This window comes from Canis lupus, chromosome 5 (assembly GCF_011100685.1).
Source record: "Canis lupus familiaris isolate Mischka breed German Shepherd chromosome 5, alternate assembly UU_Cfam_GSD_1.0, whole genome shotgun sequence".
NCBI classification, from domain to species: Eukaryota; Metazoa; Chordata; class Mammalia; order Carnivora; family Canidae; genus Canis; species Canis lupus.
Window position 1 is genome coordinate 49585586 of NC_049226.1, and position 26391 is coordinate 49611976.

A 26391-nucleotide genomic window follows, 5' to 3' on the forward strand; every position below is an offset into this window, starting at 1 on the left:
TAGGTGAGAGGATGGGTGAAATAAGTGATGGAGATTAAGCAGTGCACTTGTCATGATGAGCACTGGGTGTTGTATGAAAGTGTTGAATCACTATATTGTACACTTGAACTAATATAGCACTGTATGTTAACTATACTGGAATGAAATTTTTTAAAAAAAGGATAATAAGCTAAATAATTTCAAGAACTCACACTGGACTGGGAGATGTTTGAATACAGACATATTTCACTTTTGTGTATTTCACTTTATTACACTTCACAGATACTGCATTTTTTTTTTACAAATTGAAGCTTTTTGATGACCCAAGCCAGTCTATCAGCACCATCTTCCCTGTGGAATTTGCTCATTTCATGTCTCTGTGTCACACTATTTCAAACTTTTATTATTTATTATTTTGTATTATTTCATTATTATATTTGTTATGGTGATCTGTCACCAGTGATCTTTGATGTTACTGTTGTAATTGTTTTGGGGTGCCATGAATCACACTCATGTAAGCATGAGGAAATGGATGATAGACAAAAGAAAGAACAAAATAAAACTATATGAGATAAAAAATGTAGTATTCTAAATAAAAAATAAATTTACTAATCAGATTTAGCAGGTTAGAGAGTGCAGAATAAAAGCTCAATGAACTTGAAATATACAAATAGGACCACAGAGAGGAAAAAGATTTAACAAATAAATAGAGATAAACCACCACTGCTTACCAAGATGGAGTAACAAGGATTAGATTTACTCTCCCAGCTGAAAGAACCAATAAACACCCCCTCCCTCCCAAACAGACAGAAATCCAGTGATTATCAGGAAAGAGGAAAAAAATAGGCCCTATGAGCTCCCTACCTTGTTGCCAGGAGAGACTTTCCAGGCCATCCATAATACAGCTAATGGCAATCTACATTGGATCTCTTGAGTTGAGGGGCTACAGCTGAGCATCTGAGGAGACCAAGCAGGCTTATAGGTCAGACTGGAGAAGAGAGAGCTTCACAGAGAGTGAACCAGAGATCTGTAGATTTCCATTGAGTATTCAATAGATAAATCAGCTTCTACTTGTAGGGATTCTACCTGAAGATAAGGAAAGAATGTCCTGAAATGATAGTGGGAACAGTGCCTGGCACCCATGCCAGGCTGGGAGTAGTGCCTATTTCTACCAGTCAGACTGGAAAAAAAAAATCAGACCTCATGATTTACCAAGATTTGGATTGAGCAACCAAAGAATTTATGTCAGTAGTGGAGAGTAAATAGCTTCATACTGGGCTCTGTTCTGATCCCATCCAATAAATCTTAAAAGCAAGCTCTGAAAGGATCAAGCTATTTCCAATTTCCAGCATCTAAGAAGAAAACTCACAAATTTGATAGGATACAGAAAATCTCTAGCACAAAATAAGGCAAATTTACATTATTTGGCATTAAAAGATACCAGGCATAAAATAAAGAAGAAAAATATGACCCTAATGAGTCAAAGAAAATCAATCGATAATGATTTAGAGCTAATAAAGATGCAGAATAGCAGATAAACATATTAAATCCATTATAACTACATTCTGTATGTTCAAAAAGATAAGTAGAAACATGGAAGATATTAAACGGCCCAAATCATACTTCTAGAGATGAAAACTGCAATGTCTAAGATGAAAAATTACTTAATGGGATTAATGATTGATCAGACACTGCAGAAGAAAATATCAGTAAACTTGAGACATAGCAATAGAAACTATCAAAAATGGAACACATGAAGGAAAAATAATGAAAAAAAATTAGTAAGCTGTCAAACAATTTCAAGTAGTCAACATAGATATAATTAAATTTCCTGAAGACTAGGAGAGGAGAGACAGAGAAAGTATTTGAAGAAATAATCACCCAAACTGTTCCAATTGGATGAATATTATACACCCACAGAATCAGAAAGATTAATGGATCACAAGTGCAAAAAACATGAAGAAAGTTATACCAAAGAATATCTCATTAAATAGTTCAAAACCAGTGATAAAGAAAAAGAGGAAAAAAAAGCAGATGTATATAAAAAAAAAAGACGAGACGTGTGGAGAAATAAAGTTATAGATGACAGCATATTTCTCATTAGAAACAGTATAAGTGAGAAGACAGTGGAACAGTCTTTAAAATTTTGAAAGATGTTAGTTCTCCCCAACAAAATAAGCCAGTCAGAGAAAGACAAATATCATATGATTTAATCATCTGATAATACCTGCACAATATATTTGAACTTGTTTCGCACCTCAGTAAAAAAATCAAAGCATATTAGATTATTATCTAAGAAAGTAAGTATATTAATAATTAAATTAAGATAAAATTTGTTGTGTGAGTGCTTAAAGAATATTTCATAATATAAATGCCCAAACTGTCAATCTCAATTTTGCAATCATAAAATAGGGGCCAGATTTTAGATGATCTTTAACAACTGGATAGATTCACAAAGTTCTATGAAATATTTTTTTGGGTAGGAAAAAACTGTGGTCTAGGTAATATTAAATAATATTACATAAGTGAAAATACATAGCATAGTTTTCTGTAGAAGTATTACCAATTGTTAATAGAGAACATGACCAATCTTATGTCGTGAATGGGAGATGTGAGACCAGTGTTGACACCTTTGCAATGTCACTGATGAGAGATATCAAATACCGGAACAAGGGTAGTGGCGGTGGGATTGAAGAGAACTGGGTACATCCTGAACATGTTATAGAGATAAAATCTTCTAGAATAAAGCTTCTTGGTTTTGGCTGCTGTACCACAGATAAGCACCTTTTATTTGGCAGACAAGAAGCTAAGTTTCTAGCTTCCCTTTCCTCAAGACTCCAATTTTGTGCAGATAAGCAGACCAGGGGGAAGAAATTGCCTTTGTAGAAAAAGTGTGGAACTGCTTTGACTCTCAGACTAAGCATGGAGGGTTTGTACAAATCTTGGAGTTTAGCTTAAAAAGATTAAGTCAATAGGGAAGACGTTAACCTGGGTGTATGTGGGTATTTGAAAAGTTGCTAGGATGCAAATGTCTTGGTTGCACGTCTGACCTCAAGGACCTCATAGCTCAACAGGGACAACATGCTCTAGCCAAAAATGATTTCAATACACAGTCACATGTAAAAAACCCATGGGCTGTAGGGCTACTGGTAAAACTTCCTACCTTGTACTGGTGGGAAAATTAAAGAAAGCTTTTAAGACTTTGTGCCTGAAAATGCTAAGTTGTGTTCTCTAATGAAGAAAATGGGAAAGGGTACTTCATGGGAATTATAATGTAAGGAGGCGTTAGTTAATCCCTGGAAGACACTCATAGAAACAGTTGTTTGATACTATAATATTTTTAGCTTTTGCACTTCCCATCTTGAACTGGTTGGTGTTTTCAGAGGCGTTCATAGATGTTGTATTTAAAAAAGAAACAAAGTAAAACAACACCTCAACACAGGGATCAAGCAATTAAATATATTTTTTATTATAAATTTTCTTGGAGCATTTGATTTACTAGCGTGAATTGCTGTGATTCAAAAAGGATATAAATACAGTGTGCAGCATTTTCCAGACTTATCTGACCACAGAACACTTTTTTTTTCTTTTTTGGTAAAACCCCAATAAACATCTCAAATATGTGTTCTGGGAACAGTTTAGGAGACATTATTGTATCCTATTCGTTTCTTAACTTTCCTTTTGGCATCTGTCAAGGTTATTGAAAAGATATGTTCCTATTCAACTTCTCCTGCTTCTCATTCAAGCTCTTTCTCAAATGACCAAAATCTCATGCTGAATTGGTTTCAGACTTCCGATAGGAGAAAACCTATCATTTCCCCACAATATTGCAGCAATCATACAGCAGCCTGGATCTGATTAGTCTGTCCAGTGCCACAGCCTGCCCGGGGCCAGGCCAGTGCCTCAGCACATCCCAAGCAGACACCACTCTAACTCAACGCTCTGTCTCCTCAGTTCCCAGCCAGCACCTTTACCTCAAAATCTCAGATGCCACCCACACAGCACCCTTTGCCTCCCCCAGGCCCACTATAGAGCTTTAGAGGAAAGGAATCTGGGTGGCCAACACCACATGAAGGGCCTTTGTGCAAGGACGTTTGTCCTATTGCAGCTCAAAATCTTCCTTGAGGAGCTGAGCAAACTTGCATGTGCGTATTAATGTGGTTCTGTGCTATTACTTCCCATGCGGTAGATTATTAGCATCCTTAGCAGATAAAGAAATTAAATGTTAAAATATGTCCAAGGTCATAGGTAGCAGAACTGGCACCCAGACCAGATATAAATGACCCCAAGGCCTTTACTCCTAGATCCCCACCCTTTACTATTGTGTGGTGTGGAATATGCAAGGCCAGCTGGCGTTTAAGTCTTGGTTTTGAGAGAGGACTCTCTTCGCTCTCCGCATTTGAATGCCTCACAGTGTAGTTCAGAATGTCTCTATTTTTCTTTTCTTTTCTTTTCCCTTTTTAAAAAGGACAAGCTCCAAGAAATCCCCCTGAGGACTCCTCACATCATCCCTGATCCAAATTCTAAGTGAAGAAACCTTTTGAGGTTTGGTGATTATTTTCAGCACCACATTAAGATGTGCCCTCTAAACTTTGTGTGTGAGATTGAGGTCCCCAGGCACACATTCAGGACATCGGTAAAGCACTCCTCTGTGTATACCCCATGAACAGTATCCCCTTACAATTCTTATATACTACTTCTCAGATATTCCAAAATTTAACTAAAATAATTACTTTATTGGGTGGCTATTAGTGTTATACATCTGATAAAAACCATGTCTGCCCACTACTTTTGCATGTTGTCATAACTTAGTTTATTATTTCTCACAACAAAAATAATAATTTCTGATGGTATGAATGAGTACATTCTTTATATTTTTCTAGTCAGAAACTCCTGCTGTTAATCAGATCCCTCTGAGTATTTCACATCTAGTTTTGATCCCCATGCCATATCCCTAGGAAAAAAAAAACATGTAGTTTTAATTTGATCATGAACATTACTGTTTGAATAGATTTTTTAGACTTCAGGCATGCTGGTTATTTAAATTGACTCAGACAGTATAAACCAGGCTCCCTGACATTCCAGAGCCTTCAAGGGTCAGTGACTTCTGGCAAGTGCCCCAAAGTTCTCTATTTGGCCTTAACTAAGTCAATTCCAACATACTGGGTCTTTAGAATTATGTGCATGTCATAGGATTTCAATAAGAATATCTCAGCCTAAAGCCAGAGTACCTATGGCTGTGAACTGCTCTTGAATAAACTTTCTCCCTGTCATTTTTTTTTTTTTTTTTTTGGAATCCTGTAGCCTTTTCATAGATCTTGGTCTTTTGCAATCATACAGGCTTCTGTTGGTTGAGTGACCTCTTTATATTCGATATTTTGAATTTCTTTTATTTTCATGGCATACCTACGAGGCAAGTGTCATCAACTCCATTTTATAGATAATGAAACTGTGACTTGAACAAGTGATTTATTCATTAACTGATTTACTCATTAACTGCTATTAAATGATATAACTAAGGTTTAAACTTGCATTTCTCATGTATACACAGTATTTATTCTTAACATAAATTGAGCATTTATTATACTCTAATCACTGTTCTGTTAGGTTGTATCACATGAAATTGCTGATCTTTCACCAGAAAATAGTAATTTTATATGGTTTAACCTAACATTTGTCTCATTTGATCTTAACAATAGCTTTATGAAGCAACTGCTGTTAACGTCATTTTATAAGAGGGGAAATTGAAGCTTAGCTAGGTTATATAATATACACAGGGTTAAACAGTCAATAAGTAGTGTGCTTTTTTCTTTTTCTTTTTTTTCATCAGGCAATTCTTCTTCACTATGAACTGGTGACTATGATGAAGTGATGTGACATTTTTATTGTCCCCAGTGGTGGCAATTTTGAGTTTTGTTAGTTCACTGACTTCATTCAATATATTGAGCACATGCTGTGTGTGTGAATCATATATATTCAACCTTCGAAGGAACAGTGAGGTGGGAAATTAAGCTTAGGTATTCCAGATTTGGGTTAAAAAAAACCCTCTAAGCCATCTGAGATAGATTTTCTTTAGTGCCTATGTAGGTAGATCTTGAAGACTGTTTCTAAAGGATGCAGAAATTGGTTATTATTGGAACAGTGTGTAGCCTTTCAAAGGTTTTATGTCTAAAGTAACATATCCACACTCTGGATAGTGTGACTATTCTGTTTGGATAGTGAGAAGTTCCGGCGTATTTGTTGGCTAGTAATGTTTGCTGTGCCTTCTGCCTGGAATACCCAGTTCCTAATCACAAATCTTTTATATCTTAGCTCAGTGGTCACTTTCTTCAGAAGGCCAATTTTTTTTCCAGCTGTAAATGAGCTGTCCCTTATTTTGGTTCTTGCTGCATTGTATTTTCACTTTCTGTGTGTCCCTAATAACCTTCTTTCTTATGTTCATCTACTTCCCCATCCATCCATCCATCCATCCATCCATCCATCCATCCATCACTTACTATATACCTGTAAAGTTCTAGTCACTCTTATAGGCCTTGGGGATACAGAGATGCAGAGACGTGGTTCCTCCTCCAAGACTTCATAGAGGGTCAAGTAAGTAAACAAAATTTTTCAATACAGCTATCATTCTTTATTTTTTCTCTAGCTCAACACGTCTGAAAGTTGCATTCCTATCATAATGGCTCATGATGGCTGTGACTCTGGTAGTTGGTGAGGACTGGTGGGAGGTAAGAGGGGGGAAAAGGGAGGCGATGTGCTTCCCTCACCCAAGAATGGAGATGGGGCCCACCTGAGGAGGGCAGGTCTCTTCTATCCAGCCCTCCTTAGGTAGGGATTAGTGTGAGATGTGAGCCATAGAGGGAAGTGCTTCCCCACTGCACTTATTGCATCCATGTGAGTGGTATAAGGAAGACTTGGGGGAGGTGATGCTTGAATTCAATCCTGAAGATAAGTTCACTTGGTGAGTGCAGAAGGGAAGGAGGTCAGGCAGTGGGCATGGGTAGCACCTGAAAAGAACTGGAGGTAAAAGATGTGTATCTGTGTGTGTGTGTGTGTGTGTGTGTGTGTGTTTATGCATGTAAGGAGTCTAACATGGTTATGTCAGAAGGCAATGGGGATAGGATTGAATGGTCAAGAGCATGTCCATAAAATGACATTTTTAAAAAATCACAATTAAGGATTTGGAGAATGGGGACTATGTACCTTATATCCATTATTAGGCTGATCTACCTGGGGGCAGAGATTTTAATGCAGTCCATATCCTGGTGTGCCAGACTCCTAGAACACTCTAGATGCTTCAGAATTGCACTACACTGCAGCTGTAGCTTGGATATCATCTCATGTCTTTCATTCTGGGCTGGCCAGCTTCTCAGGGCTGTGAATTTCAGGAGAAAATTGCTGGTTCCTGGGGACACCGTGGACAGAGAGGCACTTGGCTAGAAGTGAGAGGGTCTGTTTGGAAGAAATAAAGGAGGCTTAAATCCCTTATCACAATGACACTTATATACAGCATTCCTTCTCTGAATGGTATCTGTTCCTGTTTACTTTCTTCCTCGTAGCATTGAGCTGGGCTGCATTTGCTATTTAGGCATAATTACTATTTTATTATTATTTTTTTCACAGTTAAGTGGAGCATTTGAGCACAGCTGAATTGCTCGGAGCCTCGGTGGAAGAAATCTATTAGTGGTATGGCTTGAAACAATACACAAAAGGCCCCTGCGTGTGGTCTGCCCTCCACGCTTTCAACTTCCTTATGTGGAACAATAAATCTCCAAGTCAGCTAGAATGCAGAGACTCCCATCCAACGAGAGGAGAGCTGCATTTTTATCTTTTATTCATTGGCAGGAACATTAGCTGTAGGAGGTATTCAAATCACACTTTTATTTAAACAAACACAGCTGGATCGCAGCCTCTTAATATAGCAATTCTCTAATGAAAAATAACAACATAGTATTTATCTCTTTTCTTTTGTGTGACTCTCAATTTGCTAAAATTAGGCAGACTTCAATCCCATACAAAATTGGCATGTTTTCATGACCAGAGCTCATCGCAACTAACTGCAAAATTATAATGGGGATGTAATTATAGGAGGGCATGTGAAATACACATCCTTTTGCTGCTGTAAGCTATATGGGGTTATACAATTATGTTGTAATAACATCATTTATCTTAAAGGAGTCAGACAGCTGACTTCATTTATTTAACTTGAGCACTCCAATTATGTGCTGTGTCAGTTTAACATAAATGTCTTGCCCAAAGAACACGGTGTAATAATAATGGTAATAGCAATAATAATAATAATAACATACATTTGTATGGAGCACAAAGAGTTTTTACAATTGTGATCTTGCTGGGACCTCCTCACTGCTCTGTAGGGCAAGCCTCTAGGCCTGTGATTTAATGTGCTCCATTTTACTGGTGAGAAAAATGAGGTCCAGAGAAGTAAAGAAAAGCTGTCAAGACTGCACAGATAGTAAGCAGCAAAATAAGAGCTTAAAACTCAAGTTTCCTGACTTGATGTTCAGGGATCATTCTTCTGCTTTCATCAACAGGACTAGATTTTGGACAATGTGACCTGTTCATTCTCATCTCTTATCCTATTTAATCTCATGACTATTTTTTAAGGCATATAGAACAGTCTGTGGTGGTGGGAATCACAGAGATTAAACCTGCAACCTTGGGCAAATTAAATGAATTTTTTAGATTCAGGGTTCCTTCTCAGAAGAAATAAAAAAACCATACCAACAACAACTGAGCAGATGAGCAGAGTTAAGTGAGAAAATCCTTGAAAAGTACATGGGTAGGTCCTCAGAAAACAGGTTTGTTCTCTTTCCCTGCAGGACAAGAACAAATTCTTTCACTTTACAGATGATATAATTACTGTACGTTTTGCTTAACTGGCTTGCCTAACTCACCAAACTAGGAAGTGTCAGGGCAGTGACTGAAATTCATGTCCTCCTCTTTCCAATCTACCTGTCATTATTTGTAATCATAGTGTAATGTATTTAATGCCCTTATCATCTTTCAGCTTAATTTTTTTTTTTTTTTACAAAAGTTACTTGCCTAAATACCTCAAGATGGAATAAAATACTTGTCTTTTATTTGAACTAAAAATCTTTGGGCTCTTTGCTTGAGTGAGAGAAAGCAAAAGGGTGGAAAGAGCAGGATTTGGAGTCAGAAAGCTGTGTTGAGTTTCTAGAAGCAGTGTTGACTAGCTGTGTGAAATTATGCCAATCCTCTGACTTCTCTCAGCTTGCGTTAGCTCATTGATAAATGTTATTTCAATTTGAACTTCCTAAAGGAAACCTGAAGTTGAGTGAGAGAAGAAAAAATCCTGTAAAATAATGGACTTTGTTTACCCCATACTAGACACCTGAGTACATTATTCAACAAAGACCATCTCATTTAACCTTAGAGGATGATGTTTTTCCTGTTTAATAGGCAAGGAAATGGCGATTAAAAGATTTATCAAAAAATTATAAGATTTATATTTGGGTAAGTTCTACTTAGTGGTTTGGAGGACTTCATTTTTAAGTTTCCTGAATAATTATTCAGGAATGGGAGTAAGTGGGTGAGGTTTCTTTGGATGCTTCCAATTTACAAAATGCAAAGTTTTATAAACTTTATCGTGATTCTTAGAGGAACCATCTAAAGATATGATTTCTATAACTGAGTCAGCAAGGATGGAGTTTCTTAACTTAGGAAACCTTTACTTAGTGAAATCATTCCAAGTGTCTCACCTAATCCAGCCTCAGCCCAAGGGTGCAGAGGTTTTGCAGGTGGGTCGATGGAGGCACAAAAAGATGAAATGACTTTGCCAGAAAGGACTGGAACAAGATTTTAGATGTCAGTGCTTCCCCCTGCCTTCATTCTTTCTCTCCCTATTACACATCTCTGCTTATCCACTTATATACTTAATTTGCTAAGATTTGAATTAAAAAAAAAAAAAGTCCTCCACTTTCGTTGCTTTCCAGGAACTTGTAGTGTATCAGGTCAAATACCCAAGGGAGAGAGCATCACAATGAGACTGTAGCAAGACAGATGCTGTGCCAGACCTGAGTCTAATGTGGGATCTAAGGTGGGAGCTATCAGTTCCTCTCAGAGGGTAGAGTCAGGGCAGCTTCACAGATCAGGAGTCCTTGAGCAGATTTTTTTTTTTTTCCAGATGCTTTTGTTAGTGATAGAAAACCTATATAAATGATTTAATCTCAAAGGACCTTTATTGTAGAGACATCAGGGTGTTTATAGTAATCAAGGAAAGCTATGTGGCCAGGCACAAGGAAAAATTTTATCTGAATAAACTTTTACAACTTTTATCTGAATATTAACAAGATGTCTCTTCACCTCTCGTCTCTGCCTCACTCTTGCTGAAGCCTGGCAGTCTCTGTCTCTTGGTGTTTGTCTCAGGAAGTATGGGAACTGACACTTGCAAAGTTTTATAGCTGATAGCTTCACTGAAAAGAAGCTGCTCCAATGAATGGTCCACATGCCAAAATTCTGAGGCCAAAATTTCTGGGGAAAAAATGAATTGGTTCACTTCCAGACCAATTAGATGTAGTATGGGACAGGGATACTTAGAAATAGGCAGCTTCCATAGGAGCTGTAGTCAAGGAGTTGGAAGAGGCAGTTCCCAAAAGAAGGGAGGTAGGATCAGGTTACTGATTCAATAGATTCCGTAGGTGACTCTCAAAGTACAGTTCATGGGTCTCAAAGTCCTTTTAGGGGTCCATGAGGCCAAAACTATTTTCTTAATAATCCTAAGATATGACTTGCCTTTTCTTTGTTTATTGTGTTGACATTTGAGCTAATGTTAAAAAGCAGCCATAGGTAAAATTGCTGGTAACTTAGCGTGAGTCAAAACAGTGGCATCAGACTGTCATTGTGCTTGTTAGCACCCTGCATTCACAGCTAAAAATGCCAGTCTAATTTAAGAATGTCCCTAAATAAACAGTAAAGCTGTTAATTTTATTGAATATTAACCCTATTTACATGACTTTCATTATTTATTTCTTATATGCCAGATTAGTTATGCCATAGTTATTTGGGTGCATGCTGAAGTAAAAAAGCTGCCTTGAGGAAAAGTCATTGCACAGTTGTTTGAGTTGCAAACTGAACTAGCTTCCTTTATTCATGGAACATAATTTTTATTTGGAAAAAATAACTTATAGAAAAGGTATGGCTCTTCAGATTTGGGTGTTTGGCAGGCTTATTTATGAACAAAGTAAGCCTGTTGTTATTTCAAGAAAAACAACTAAAAATACTTGTTGCTGATGATAAAATTTGAACTTTCAAATAAAAATCAAAATTTTTGAAAACCTGTAACCAGCACCTTGAACTTAATAGTTCTTTATAATGACTTTTCTGATGAGATTTGTGATGATAGTAACAAAGTAATTTTTTATTATAGGGTCAATATATCAACATTTGGAAGATCCAATAGCTAAACCAGTATTTTCCAAATGACCCATGTGTTGATGCTACGAAGTCCCTGGGTAAAAGCCCCATTCAATGTTGACCAATAGATTTTAATGTAACAAAGTATGAAGACCTCATTAATAGGTTTCAGACTCTACCTTGAAGTTATCCTTTAAGTCACCACTTACTGAGTTTTGCACAGATTCAAAGAATAATATCCACAAAATTCTCTAAATTTACTTCATATACTTCAGCCAAAAACATATCAAAATAGATTGAATGCAGATACAAATATGAAATCTTTTTTAAGCCAGAAAAGTATTCTATTAAGCCAGACAACAGAGAAATTTATAGAAATGTAAAACACTACTACTCTTCTCATTATGTTTTTTGAAAAGATAGTTATTTTTCATAAAATATTTTATATATGTTACCATATATTCTTGTTTATAAATGAATTAATAATAATAAGAAACAAGACAATACTATTGTTACTTTAAACTTCTAAATGATAAATATTAATAGAATTATTAATATTAGCAAATAATTTTGTGGTCCTCAGTAATATTTTAGAGTATACTCTGATTCTGAGACCAAATGTTTGTTAACTACTGCCATTGATACCCACTGTAGTTTTTAAATACAGATAAGAGCAAGTTAGGTGGGTGAGAGATGGAAGAGCATTCCAGTGGAGAGACAAGGAGGCATGAAGCAATGTGGTACATTCAGGACTTTATGCTGATGGGAAATGGAGTATGTGGAGTGTATTATGAAGAGATAAGGGTGAAGAAGAAAAGGTCTCTACCAGACAATCCGGGGCCTTTGAAAGATTTTAAGTAAGGAAATGATATGCTTGGATTTGGATTTAGACATGACACCTGTTGGCAGTGTGGAAAAGGGTAGGTGCTATAGATAGAATATTTGTGTTCCCCCCCAAATTAATATGCTGAAATCCTACCCACCGAAGTCATGATACTAGGAAATGTGGCCTTTGAAAAGTGGTTAGGTCACCAAAGTGGAGACATCATGAATGGGATTAGTGACTTTATCAAAGAGAGATTCTTTGCCCCTCCCACCACGTTAGAACACAGGAAAAGTTCCATCTATGAAACCAGAAAGTGGTCTTCACCAGATATTGAATTTGCTGATGTTTAATCTTGGACTTCCCAGCCTCTAGAATAGAGAGCAATACATGTTTGTTGTTTATAAGTCACCAAGTCTGTGGTACTTTGCTGTAGCACCCAGACTTGACTAAGACAGTAGGCAATGGGGGGTGGGTGGGTGGGTGGGTGTGAAGGGTTGGTAAAACTAGTGACAGAGAAACAAGTTAGGAAGTAGTTTAGCACAGAGAAGATGAAGAAATGAATTAAGATAATGGTGGTTGGGATGGAAAGAAGGGCTGTGTTGTTGAGATTTTTAGAAAACAGAATTGAAAATGTCTCAAGAGAGGCTATATAGAGCAGATTTCATAGCTGAAGCCATGTAAGAGGTGGGAGTTAGGTTAGATAATATCTCTAGGATTATTTAACATGGATGGTCTTCTAGTATTTAGACCAGTTCCCAAGGTTTATCTTTGAAAAGTTGCAGAGTCAGGTAGGGTTGGGTTTTGCTGTACATAATAGAAAATACTAAACAATAATGACTTAAATAAGAGAGGAGTTTGTCTTTTGTGGAAAAAAAATATTTGGGGCCATTTTCTATTTCACTACTGTTAACATATTGCTTTCATTCTCAAGGTCACCTCATTGCCCAATATGGCTGCTGGAACAAAGTCACATCTACATTCCAGGTTGGTAGCAGGAAGAAACAAGACAGGAAAAAAAAAAAAAAACACTCAAATTTTTTGCTTTCTACTTACTTGTCATGACTTAGATCTTTTAAACGTTACTATGTTTAGCTGTAAGAAGGCTAGGACATGCAGTCTTTTAGCTGGGTTCATTGCCATCTCAAGAAATATTAGGGTTTACAATGAAAGTAGGGAGAAATGTTTATTGGGTGACATCCAGCAATCTTTGTCACAGAGGTCTAGATTTCTGCCTTCTCTTCCCAGAAATGTTATCATCTAGATTTTTTTAAAACCCTTTCCTTTAACCATTAGATCTTCTGGTAATGAGGATACCTACTTTTTTATTTGGAGGTCTCTTACTTGGCAACTCTTAAGTTTTCATAACAGAGAGAGAATTGAGAATAAAATAAATGAGTCTATACTATAGTATAGCCTCTCTACTGTTCAATTTATTTTCATATTTCACTCCAATCCCCCCTACACACTGTGGCAAGATTAAGTTTTCTAAAGCATATTTCACATCATGCTATTTCATTTGTCAAAAATATTAATAATCCCTCTTAGCCCTACTGAACATTCACAAATGCCCACCAAGCATTCAAAGTGTTCTTGGTTTTTTTTTTTTTTAGCAAAAGTAGCATTTCCAGGTATACTTCCCATACCGTATGCTTTAGCCAAATGTGACCTAACCTCTTTGGGAAATCTAACCCCTGTGGTTTATTCAAGTTGCTTTACTTTTTAGAATTCTAACTATACACCTATATGGGCCAATGAAACCTACAGAAGATACAAAGGTTTCCTAAGTTCCATTCCCCTCTCAACACTATCCTTTGATGAGACATCCTAAGACTCAACTATGTAAATATTACATCACATGTTTTATGTTTAAAGAGCGTGTTCCTTCAATCAATGTTCAACCTTCCGTAATACTCTTAGGGAATGAAAATTTGCTTAGAAGCACAAGAATCTGGGCATGAGCTTAAATGTATACCTCTTATGCAGAGTTCTATTTTATGTTCCTAACTTGAGCCCTGCGTTTACAAAATGGACAGTTTTTGTTGTTGTTGATATTATTGTGTTGTTGTTCACTGTTATCATGTGTTCTTCCTTTGACCTTACTCTTAACAAGTGCTTTTTTTGCCTTGAAAGAAGACATCTCAGTGTCATCTGCACATACATCTTTCTCTTTTATCTAGCATATGTAATTAACCTTACAAACTAACCATCAACAGAAATAAAAGAAGTTGGAGGATTATCAAGTGCCCGGGGTTCCTTATTAATATGGGAAACTTTGTGTTCACATTGGCAGACCAATGCTCTCATTTGCTCTCCCTTCTTTGAAAGGTACTAGGGAACGCAGGCATTTAAGAGATGGTTTTCATGGTTTACTCTGTAAGTATGTGGTGGGAACACCGTGGACTAGGAAGAGGACACCTGAAATCTCCTCTCCACCTTTGCCTGAGATCCACCGTACAATGTAGTATAAATGGAGCAGGCGGTTGACTCAGAGACTGATTCAACTGTGTGTACTATACAATTTGTAGGACAGTGACATGGTGCTACATAGTCCTATTTAAAAGTTACATTTTGGGGATCCCTGGGTGGCGCAGCAGTTTGGCGCCGGCCTTTGGCCCAGGGCGCGATCCTGGAGACCCGGGATCGAATCCCACGTCGGGCTCCTGGTGCATGGAGCCTGCTTCTCCCTCTGCCTGTGTCTCTGCCTCTCTCTCTCTCTCTCTCTCTCTGTGTGTGTGTGACTATCATAAATAAATAAAAATTTAAAAAAATAAAAGTTACATTTTGAATCTGAATTTTCTCATCAATCTGTGGAAAATGGCACCTATAGAAAAGTGTACTTTCCACCTTGGCAACGATCCTTTAAGAAAATCAGAGCATTTACTGTTAATTGGTACCACTTAAAGATTAGATATGTTAAATAATTAATATTATTTTCTAACTTCAAGGTAAGGATATGTCATTCTGAGATTCTATTCTATTTCTCTTGGTTTCTGCTTTATTATCTATAGAATAGATGTATGATAATGATCTTGTATCACTAGTCAGTTTGGAGCACTAAATGAAATAAAAGATGTGGCAAATTCTGGCATGTGATAAGTGTTCCCTAGGGGTTGGTCTTGAGAAATATATCTTCACCCTCTATCATTCTAGATTTTCCTCACCTTTGCCCAGTTTTTCAGCTAGTATGGTTAGTTGCCTGGTAGAGTAACACAGACCTTCAGCCCTGATTGAAATGAGCCCTTAGTTTCCTAAGTCTTGTTGGGTTGTGGTTGCTGTCATTGCCCATCAGAAATTATTACTTGGCATGGAAATATTAGAAGACCTTTCAATGAGTCTCTTGAGTTCATCCTACAGTCTTCCCTGCTGCCCTCACCATGTAGTGACTTCTTTGCCTAATTGGTTCACTAGCAAGATGTGCCCAAAGTAGCCATGTCACAATCCAGTTCACTGAAACAGTTATTGACTTTCTTCGTGGGTATGTTCCCCATCCCCAAGAACAAAGTTGGGGTGGTGGTGGTAGGAGTTATGATGCTGTAAATGGGTCTTTGGAAATGAGAGGAGCCATACCTAAACATCCACTTCTTGATGCCTGACCTGTGTACTGTAGCTGTTGCAGACATAGTACCACATTCTTGATTTAATGTATATTCTGTATTCTGGAAGTTGGGAAGCAAGACAAGATGATGTGTTATCCATTGCTTCATAAATGCCACAAATACGGATCCTAGATCTTTTAGGAGTTGCATCCACTTGCCTCATGAAATATTTCTAGTCAGGATACACAAATATTCCAGGTCTCAGAAAATCCCAAAAGAAATGAGAAGGAAAGAGATTTTATTTGCTTGGCTTGGTCCAATTTCATTGATTTCATTGGTTAACGTTAGCACCACTGGGAGTTAACTCATGCATACTTCTTGGGTGTTATATCATCTATTCCTTTGATAAATTTTTACTAGTAGTATAGTATTATTAGTACTGTTATTATCATTATTATTACTGTATATTAGGAGAAGGGTATATAAATTTACATATATGTCTATACAGCTATCTTTATCTGTCTATATATATCTATCATAGTAAATACAATGACAAATATATTTAATGGGAATGTCAGAGCACTGAGTAGAAAAAATTAATTCTCTTGGGGATCAGAGGAGTTAGCTAGCAAAAGGGAAGAGGGCTTGCTTGGAAAGTGAATCTCAGTCGCAAAAATAGCATAAATAAAGACTGAATCAAAATACAACTTAAAATATGCAGAAAAGCAGTTTACTACTACTAAAACATGAAGTGTAAGGCAAGGCTGTCAAGTAGGGACAGTATCGTATAGGTACATAGACTCCTGTTGAGAACCTTCAAATCCATTCAAATGTTGGTAACTTATTAAGTTGTTACCCCTTCTGTGCTTCAATTTCCTCTTTTTCATAACAGGAATAATAACAATATCTGCCTCACGATTGTTTTGTTAGGCAGGTAGTGGGGATTCAGTTAATGTTAGCCATTATTATGCAGCAGAGAGCCATGAAGCATTTTCAGTGGCAGAATGACATGGTCAAATTTATGACATTGGCATAGAGAATGGATTGGAGAGGGTTAGGGCCAGAAGCAGAAAGAGGAGTTATTTGCTGATATGATATTGTAATAACCCAAAGGGTGATGGTTGCTTAAAATGGGCCGGAGTCAATGAGAAAATAAAGGAAATATCTAGAAGGCAAAATGGACAGGATGTAGCAGATAATTGATTGGAAATGGCAGATATGGGAGAGGGCTGACTCAAAGAATATACCCAGTTTTTCAGCTTGACTTGGGTGACTCAGCAACTGTGATGGAATTAAGAAAGTTAGGAAATACAAAAGGGAAAGAGAACAGAGTGGAGTTTTAAAAAGGAGGATGTTAGTACTAAGCTGGAGAGGGTCAGTAAAAAAAAAAAAAAGACAGATATACATCCATTTCATTTGCATTAGTGATCTTAGTAATAGTACTTTCAGAGAAGTAGTCACTATTTTTATCTCTTCTTTATAGAAAATAAAAAGGAGGCTCAGAGTTGTTGTGAAACTCCTTTAAGGTCATATAACTTGTTAGATCCAGCATCTAGTGCAGGCTATTCATTCACTAAATATTGCAGCAGCCCTAGAAGCAGCAACAAAAAACACTTACTGAGTGCTTAGCATGTAGCAGGCACTGTACTAGGTATTGGGAATCTAAGAAAAGTTATGCACAACTCCTGTCTCCAAAGAGCTCATGGTTTTGGAATCCATATAAAGAGACATTGTAAATTTGTAACAGCTATGTTCAGAGTAAGGGACAGTGGATACAAAAAGGGTGCTTGTGCTAGGGATTTGCTAAGGGCTTTAAAGTGATGAAGTTGTTCAGCTGACTCTTGGGTGGGGTGAGTTGGGGAAGAGGGGAAGACAAGGAGCAATTGCAGGATTGGGAGCAGCAAGTGCACAGGCAAGGAGGTGAGGAAGAGCCCTGCATCCCCAGGAAACCACAAATATGACTAGAGGTAAGCTGCAGCTGCTTAATGGGGGGGTTGGGAAACCATGGTCGGAATATTTTTCTTCATTTTACAGACCAGAAATCCTGAATGGGTTGGATTTAGAAGGTCTGAACTCTTACTCATAATTTTCTACAGGTCTATGTAGTCTCAGAACCTGAAGGAGGAGTTTCAAGAAGGTAGTTGTTGTCTGTGTCAAATCCTAAAATAGAGACACATCTTATTCTTCTCAGTATAAAATTATATTTTATAGGAAAAAAGCCTGTGTAATCTTAAGATAATTGTATACTTCCTACTCTACCAGGCAGTTAGTGTAGGTTCTCTGAGGATTAGATAACTAGATGTGTAAGAGAGTTTATTGGGGGAGATGCTTGCGAAAGCTAAGTGGGAAGGGAGTAGAAGTAGGCAGGAAGAGCTTTCCGGCCATAATTGAAGTCTAACACCTGTTAATGGAGAAAACAGAAGGACTGAGTCAGAAGATGCTCAGACTAGAGCACTCCTGAAAATGATTTGGCTAGGCTGATAGGGAGCTGCCAAGAAACAGTTGCCCATTTGAGAAATACCGTTTGGGGCGTTAATGGCCCCCCACCTCTTAGCCTTTTCCTACTATGCCCAGTCATTGTCTGAGAATGGCTCAGAGGAAGCATGACCTTAGCACGAATACCACACCAAATCCAAAGATGAGGCCACAGGAGGGTTAGAGGGTTAGAGGCCACCATGCCTAGTCTTACTAAGAGCTGTCAAAATTGACTCTGTCACAATCATAACCCTCCTCTTCTCAAGCCCATGTAAGGGAGCATAGTGTTTTCAGTTGTATGCAAAATACAATATTTCTTTAGAAGAAGTGCCCTTTTATCTGAAAGCTAGGAGTGGGGGTAGGAGTGAGAAGTAGTTGTAAGTTACTTGCAGAGACTGGCGTAGTTATAAGATGTGGAGACTGGCATTTTGCTCCCTGGATGAATGGACTTATTGAGCTGAAGAGCCTTTAGCCTTATTTGGATGTTGTCTGGGGAACCCAATGAGAAAGTTTTTGGGAGAGCTTGATGAGTGAACCTGGAAGGTGACAGGTTTAATTGGTCTAGAGAATGCTCTCTTTTTCTTTATGGAGTTTCTTTCCTTTCTTTCTTTTCTTTCTTCTTTCTTTCTTGTCTGGTTTTGTGCCAGTACCACACTGTGTTGATGATCACAGCTTTGTAGTACAACTTGAAATCCGGCATTGTGATGCCCCCAGCTCTGGTTTTCTTTATGGAGTTTCTTGAATGTAGGGTCCTTGCTGGAGCAAAATGAACTAAGAAGCCAAGGGAAGACTATAAGGTTATCCGATAGGGAATAGAAAAATAGTTGTTTAGTACTAAGGACAATGAAAGAGAAGACCTCCGCATCTCACAGTGTTCCATGTGAAGGAGCCCAAAAGGTAGAAAGATGGCAGGAGCTACCGAGCTGGCCAGGAGACTGCCAAACATGGTGACATCCACCAAAAGAGGACATTTAGGGAATGTACTATTGGTTGTGGCTAACGAGACATGACTGTTTCTCTCTGAGGAGTTCTTCAAGATTGGAAGAGGTGAAGAGAAAACCAGACACCTTTCCAAGAAAGCCCAAGATATATCTCATCTCCATAACATTCACTATATCTGCCACCTACTAGCTGTAGCTGTGGATAGTTTACTTAACCTCCTTATCACAGCTCTCTCATCAGTTAAATGGGTTAATAATCATAACAGATCTCATAGTATTACTATATTAGTACATGTAGAATTCTTAGAACTGTCTTGTGCATTCTGTATTTTATCAGTTTTCAGAGACCATCAACTGTTAGAGTCATCATTATTTTATGTACCACTAAGAGAGAAAACAATGCTTATAATTAAACCATGATACATCATTAATTATAAATCACATTGCTATTTCAGAAATATTGGGTAATGAAAGAATATATTTTAGAATTTATGAAGTATGGTAATGAATGCTCAAGAAGCATTATATATCATTATAATTATAGTTATTATTTGTTATTATTATTTCTGGAAACCATTAGGAGAGGATAAACTAGACAAAATCAGAGTACAATTAAAGATGGCTTCCTTTTCCTGATAATGCGATCAGTTATACACGATTACCCCTATTTTCTCTATTCTTCTTGGGTCCTTATCAAACCCTGGAATAATTAGACTCAGAAGATGCTATAGAAGACTATGTATTCAGGGCATCCTTTTATGGTTGTGCAGATTGTGTACTGGACAATTAGAAGAATGGGTCATATGGTAGATTGTATGCAACTTGCTCCCTGGAGTTGAGCATTATATATCCTGAATAGATCTCATAGCCCAGCCCACTCAGCTTCATCTCTGACCTACTTTGGTAAGCCAGAATCACAGCTCAAGGCCTAGCTGGGGAAAGGGAAGATAGGAGCTTTAAATCACTTTTGAGAATAAAGTTTTAAAATATATTTCAGTCATGAAAAATAACTAGATATTATAAAACATGCTGAAGAGGTTGTAAAGAAGTTGGGAAGGTTGATTTATCAGAATGTGGTGGTGTTAATGGCAAAAGGTTAAAATATATTCGTGTTTTTCTTACACCTTATTGAGAATCCCCAATAATCTGGTTATGTAAAATTGAGAGGAAGATATGTTCCTGACCCAGAGGAACCTCCATTCTTCCCAAGAGAAACAGACAAGTCATAATGAGCTAAGTGCTATTGAAGAAGACAGTTCTAATAGGTGTGAGAAGGAGATAGGATTAGTACTGGAGGGGAGTAGAGAAAGAAGACTTCTTTGGAAGGTGGACATTTTGAACCAGTCCAAATCATGGTTGATGGAATCCAAAGCCATGTCTGATTTCTGTAAATGGTGAAATAAGATAGTTTTGAAGAAGGGCCCTTTGGCATTGTGTGTGTTATGGACAAAATGTTTGTGTCCCTACTAAAATTCATATGTTGAGGCCTTAGCCATTGGTGCGACTATTTGGGAGACAGGGCTTGTGAGGAAATGACAAAATTTAAGTAAGGTTATTAGGGTTGGACCCTAACTTGATAGGACTGGTGTCCTCATAAGAAGAAGAAGAGTGACACCAGAGAGGTCTCTCTGTCCATGCTCAGAGGAAAGCCCCTTGAGGGCAGAGAGGTGATCTGAAAGCCAAGAGAACTCTCTTTAGAAACCGGACCCTGCCTGACCTTGATCAGGCACTTCCAGTCTTCAGAACCATGAGAAAACAGATTTCTGTTCTGTAAGCCACCCAAGCTATGATATTTTGTTATGGCAGCCAGGATGCTGTGCCTGCTCTGTTTGACTAATTCTAGCCCACAATTATAATTTTAGCCTGTAATTCCTCAGCCATACACAATAGATTAGTTTTTGCTTTGCTTTTTAGCCATCAAATCTCCTCAGACCCTTCCAACAGTCCACTGAGAATAAGTTATTGTCCCTCTTTCACAAACGAAAAATGTTAAGGGTCAGAGAGTTTTAGCTAACAAGTTGCTCTAAGTTCATTGCTGTTTTTACTCAAATCCAAATACTGTTTTAAAGTCAGTGCTAGGGTCAGGACCTTGTCAACCCTAAATCACAGCAGCTGTATATCCCCTCTTCAGCTAGAAGATAAGGGCCTTCCTTCCTTGCTCCCTCCCTTCTCTTCCTTCCTTTTATTTTTTTAAGAGCAAAACTTCCAGAATTTTAGCAGATCTTTGAAGCTGTAATACCATAGAGTTGTTGACTTTTTGGGGAGGTGGGTAGGAGAAGCACTTATAATGACTCAAAGAATGATCCCAGAACATATCTGATATATCTTCTATTCAAACTATTCTTTCCAAGGATGTGTTTTCTGAGTAATTATATATATATATATATATATATATATATATATATATATTTTTTTTTTTTAAAGATTTCATTTATTTACTCATGAGAGACAGAGAGAGAGAGAGAGAGAGAGGCAGAGACACGGGCAGAGGGAGAAGCAGGCTCCATGCAGGGAGCTCAACTTGGGACTCGATCCCGGGTCTCCAGGATCATGCCCTGGACTGAAGGCAGCGCTAAACCGCTGAGCCACCTGGGCTGCCCCCAAGTAATTATATTAAAACATCAATTAGAAGCCTTATCAGGTATGGTAATGCCTCAGGTGCAATTTCGAAAGTGTAATTATTAGAATGTAAAGGCAGCCTCAAAACCATCAAGCAAATTACATCAGTCAGTTGTGGTGTTGCAGCAAAAACAAAGCAATGGGCATTTTTGAAACTATTACCTGGAAACTCTTGTTCTGGTTGATTTGAGAGTCCAATATCTATAGCACAGCTGAGAACTCCATTTCTGGAGGGCCCTCCCACCTGCCCGATGACTGATCAGTAATCTCCAAACCAACCTACACAGCCTGTCTTTTAGCACTTTTGCCTCTGACCCACAGAATCACAGCAGGGTCCTCACTCCTTCTGTGAGGCCACAGTTCTGGTGAGGCTCTTTGCTAATCTTCTCCTGCTATGTTTTTTTCTTGCCATTCTTCAAACTGTGTTTAACATTAATTTGTCATCTGGATTGGTTATTGATCGCACTGTAGCACACTGAGGAAATGGCTGAGCAGCTTCACACTTTAAAAAGTTCTCCTGCTTGAATTTACAAAGAATTTTAGTGGGTCTGAACTGCCGGGGTAGAAGGATTTAAGGGAACAACATTACCCTGAGAATAGCAAGCCATGCGCATCAGCATTTTCCAGGTGAAAATGAATGAGGCTCCTTCTAGTTATGTGGCTATGTGCCATTTACAAAATACTTTCTCATACAGGATCTTTTTTTCTCCTTTTCTCTCTCTATTTCAGTCCTTCTTTCCTTCACCCCCTTTCCTTCTTTCCCTCATGCTACTTCCTTTCCATTTTCCGTAACTTCATTCCCTTCTTCCTTTTCTATATTTCCGTACCTTCATTCCCTTCTTCCTTTTCTATATTTTCTTTTCCTTCCCTTCTTAATTTTTCTTCCCTGCAAACATTTGATGACTGCTTGGCTCAGTGCTGAACACCATGTGCATTCACAACTGAAACATTAGTGTCAAAGAGGTCAATGTTTTTGAGATTGACAGTAAGAAGTGATTCTAATAGAGATCGATAAGTGATCTAGCCAAAGCACAAAATGTTTTCTAGAAGCCTCTAACTCCAAGTAGGCTGGGTGCCAGGGAGAGGGTGAGATTAGGAAAGGCTTCCTGCAAAAGAGTGACCTGTGAGCTACTTCTGAAAGAAGGAATTCAATTTAGATAAGTGAGAAAAGGAGAGAAAAAGTTTTCTAGGAAAAGAGATCAATAATTCAAAGGGTTGTAGATAATATTTTGCATTTGGGAAAGTACAAATACTTAGGATTAGCTAGCACTGAGGCTAAGGGAGGTGGTAAAAGGATCAAGTTGAAGGTCAGAGAAGGGGAGGATGAATGGGCAGATAGGAAATGGTGAAATCACGAAAGCTCCTGTGCCACATGAAGAAATCTAGATTTGTGTGTGTGTATTCTAGTAAAACTTTACTCATAGACACTGAAATGGGAATTTCATATAGTTTTCAAATGTCATGAAATATTATCCTTCTGTGATTTCCCCCAACCATTTAAAAACATTAAGACCTAATAAAATAATTTTTTTTAACGTAAAGACCATTATCTCATGAACCATTTAGGGGTGCGCTGCAATTTGCAGACTCCTGCCTTAGATCTTTGCTGCCCAAAGTGTGGCCCTGAACTAACAGCATTGCTATTACCAGGGAAGTCATTAGAAATGCAGAATTTTGAGTCTCAACTCAGCTCTCCTAAATTAAAGAAGTCTAGTTTAATCCTGAAGGTGACAGAATGTTCTAAGAAAGCCGTCTGGATAAACTCTAATTAGCTTTTTAAGTCTCTTGTTTGCCTTCAAGATGCAACCAAATGTTCAGAGTGTGGTTGCATTCTTACACTTCACCTGACCTCCATGCTGCGGCTGCCTTGCAGTGTCGGAGAGTGGTTGCTGAATCAGCACTGCAGGGAGGAGCGTGTGTAAGGAACATGGATTATTCATGGGGCCTGTGCACTGTTCCAGGTGCAGCCATGATTGCCGTGGACTGGGACCATTTGTAATGCAAAGGCATGGCAAGAAAATCCATTTTCTCATTTTCAGAGCCAATTTTATCTTCATGCTCCTGCCCATGTTACAAATTTAGGCTGATAAAGTGAAACAGGAGGCAGAAGAGCAAAATGAAATTTCTGACGACTGTTTGCAAAAGGAATTTTTAGATGCCAATTTATAAACTCCTTTATTTGGAAGGAAATGGTTCAGAGAATATATCTTGAGGCCTTGTGGTATAAAACAATGGAGAATGAGTTTTAAAGTCAAGTCTATATTTGAGTTTTGTGACCTTGGACAAGTCAGCCAGCTTCTCTGTAACACAATTTCTTTATCTGTAAAATGTGAGTAATGATGCTATGGGAGGTAGAATTATTGGCTCCAATTTTTTACCACTTCCTGTATCCTCGACTTGTACCTTGTGACTGCAGTTGCTCCTAAAGCAGGAAAATCCTGTCTTTGGCTTTGAGTGTATCATATGATTTGCTTTGGCCAATGGGATGTAGAGGAGTGGGAGTTACAGTGTGATAACCTTAAAGTCATCAGGTGATTCTCCTTCCTTCTTGCACTTCTACTATTTCTGGAAGATATTTCTAGGGTTTTATAGTGCCCTCTGCCCATGCTCCAGTGAAGCAATGGAATGCAGCTGTGTTGACACTTTGAGGTTTTTTTTTTTTTAGGCCACTGAGATCAGCACCAGAGTCATATCTATAGAAATGTAAGATAATAAATTTATGTTGTTCTTTTTTTCTTTTTTAATTGTTCTAAGCACTAAGATTGTGATAGTTTGTTATCACAGCAGTAGAAAATGAATACATAGCATAACTTATTTGTGTTTAATGAATATGGATTTTCTTCTCCCTATATTCATTTTTGAAACAAGTGGATTTAACTCTGTGGAAGAGCAGTTTGTATATAAACGTAATAACATTATTGAGAACAATGCACATAAGATGCAGTCAAATGTTAGCTATTCCATAGGGAATAGAGTGTTCTTTAGTCCACAGAGGAACTATGATAGAGGCAGTAGTGAAAAGTGTTGGACATAATTCTTATTATTTTTCCTGGGAATCCCAATGCTCAAACTTGTAACTTTACTATAAAAAGTTTAGAATCTTTTGTTATAAACTTGTATTTTCCTGAAAAATAGTCACAGTTTGAGGCATTTTCTCAAGTCTCAGGATGTTAAGAATTGTCCTCAAATATCTCAGAGGCTATCGTATGGAAGCAGGAGCAGATTTGTTTTCCGTCTGTGTGATCTCATTAGGTAGAAGGTTCAGGGAAGCAGAAGAAGAATCACTGAGTTGCCTAGAACCCCAGTCTCTTTGCAAGGAAACTTATGAACTATAAAATGAGCATCATAGATATGGTGGAATGTATATTTTTAATCCCTAAGGAGATGTATTCAATCCACAAAGTAGTCTCATTAAATAATCAAAGATGTAGACAAAGTTATATCCAATTATTTTGTATTGCGGCACTGTTTATAATGGCCAAAACAAAATTAAAAAAAAAAAAAACAAACAAAAGGAAAAAGAACCTAACTGTTCATTGGCTAGAGAGAAAGTTTGAATAAATCAACACACATCCGCTTCCTGGGTTATTACACAGACATTAAATATTATTCACTATGATGAACTTATATGACATAAAATGCATGGTATAATTTTATTTTATTTTATTTTATTTTATTTTTCATGGTATAATTTTAAAAGCCAGTAAGTGACAAAAGAAACTATAGAAAACAAAACTGTGCTCGGAAGGTAGAAAAACGATGATGAAATATATTTCACTAATAACAGATGTTTTCTTTTGAGAGAGTAATTCTTCTCTTTTTACTCTTCTATTTTGTCAACATATTTTCATAATGTACAAGTGTTACTTTTGGACTGAGAATACGTTTTTTTAAAAAAGTGGTAAAAGGTGCTCTCAGAATTTGTTTCTCCCCCCATACGTTTGTATTGTCTCCAAGGGGCTCCAGAGTCTTCACTGTGTTCATACATACACTCACTCAAAAAACTCACGGCAAATTATTCAAAATAACCCATTAATTTATACAAATAAATACAAATGCCAAAAGAGGTTCCATCCTTATCAAGTACTTATCATATATTAGGCAGGAAAGTGTTAAGGAGGTCTTTCATTCCTTTATGAGTGGTAGACATAGACTATTAAGTACCGTTTTCTGCGTGTTTACTCTATGCTGGTGATTTTACATATATTCTCTCATTTATCCTCACATCTGACATGTAAATTAAGTATTATATCCTCATTGCCAATATAAATAAATTACAGCTTATCTAAGGTTTCCCAAACAGGTACCTGCCTGAATAGGAGTAGAAGCCATGTCTGTTTCTAAAGCCTCTTTCTTCCTTGGTACCCCATGCCATTCATGCAAAGAACACATAATGCATTGTTTTCTCTTTCACCAAAACCATTAGCTTTGTCTTGAAGGTGGTTGAGACTTCTCATTTATGTTATGTTCCTTTATGACTCCCCTGGAAGTTCGACAGTGGAACAGGCCAGAACAGCTTAAAGCTGGATATCATATCTTCAAAGTGTTAGGATTTCCCCACTGTTTTATTCTCCTGACCTATTTTCCCCTAGGCTCCATGTAAATACACTATTCATAAGTCATA

At 37.6% G+C, this 26391-nt stretch overlaps 2 long non-coding RNA genes across 6 annotated transcripts in view; one reads left to right on the plus strand and one right to left on the minus strand.

Annotated features, from left to right (window-relative positions):
• Positions 1-26391, plus strand: part of LOC119871878 — a 280228-nt gene that overhangs the window by 175927 nt on the left and 77910 nt on the right. The window lies entirely within an intron of this gene.
• LOC111095938 lies at positions 6637-12398 on the minus strand. The gene is made up of 3 exons (XR_005359694.1): positions 12354-12398; positions 8719-8810; positions 6637-7428 (listed from the first exon to the last, which is right to left on the minus strand). It is a non-coding gene; the product is annotated as an uncharacterized LOC111095938 (long non-coding RNA).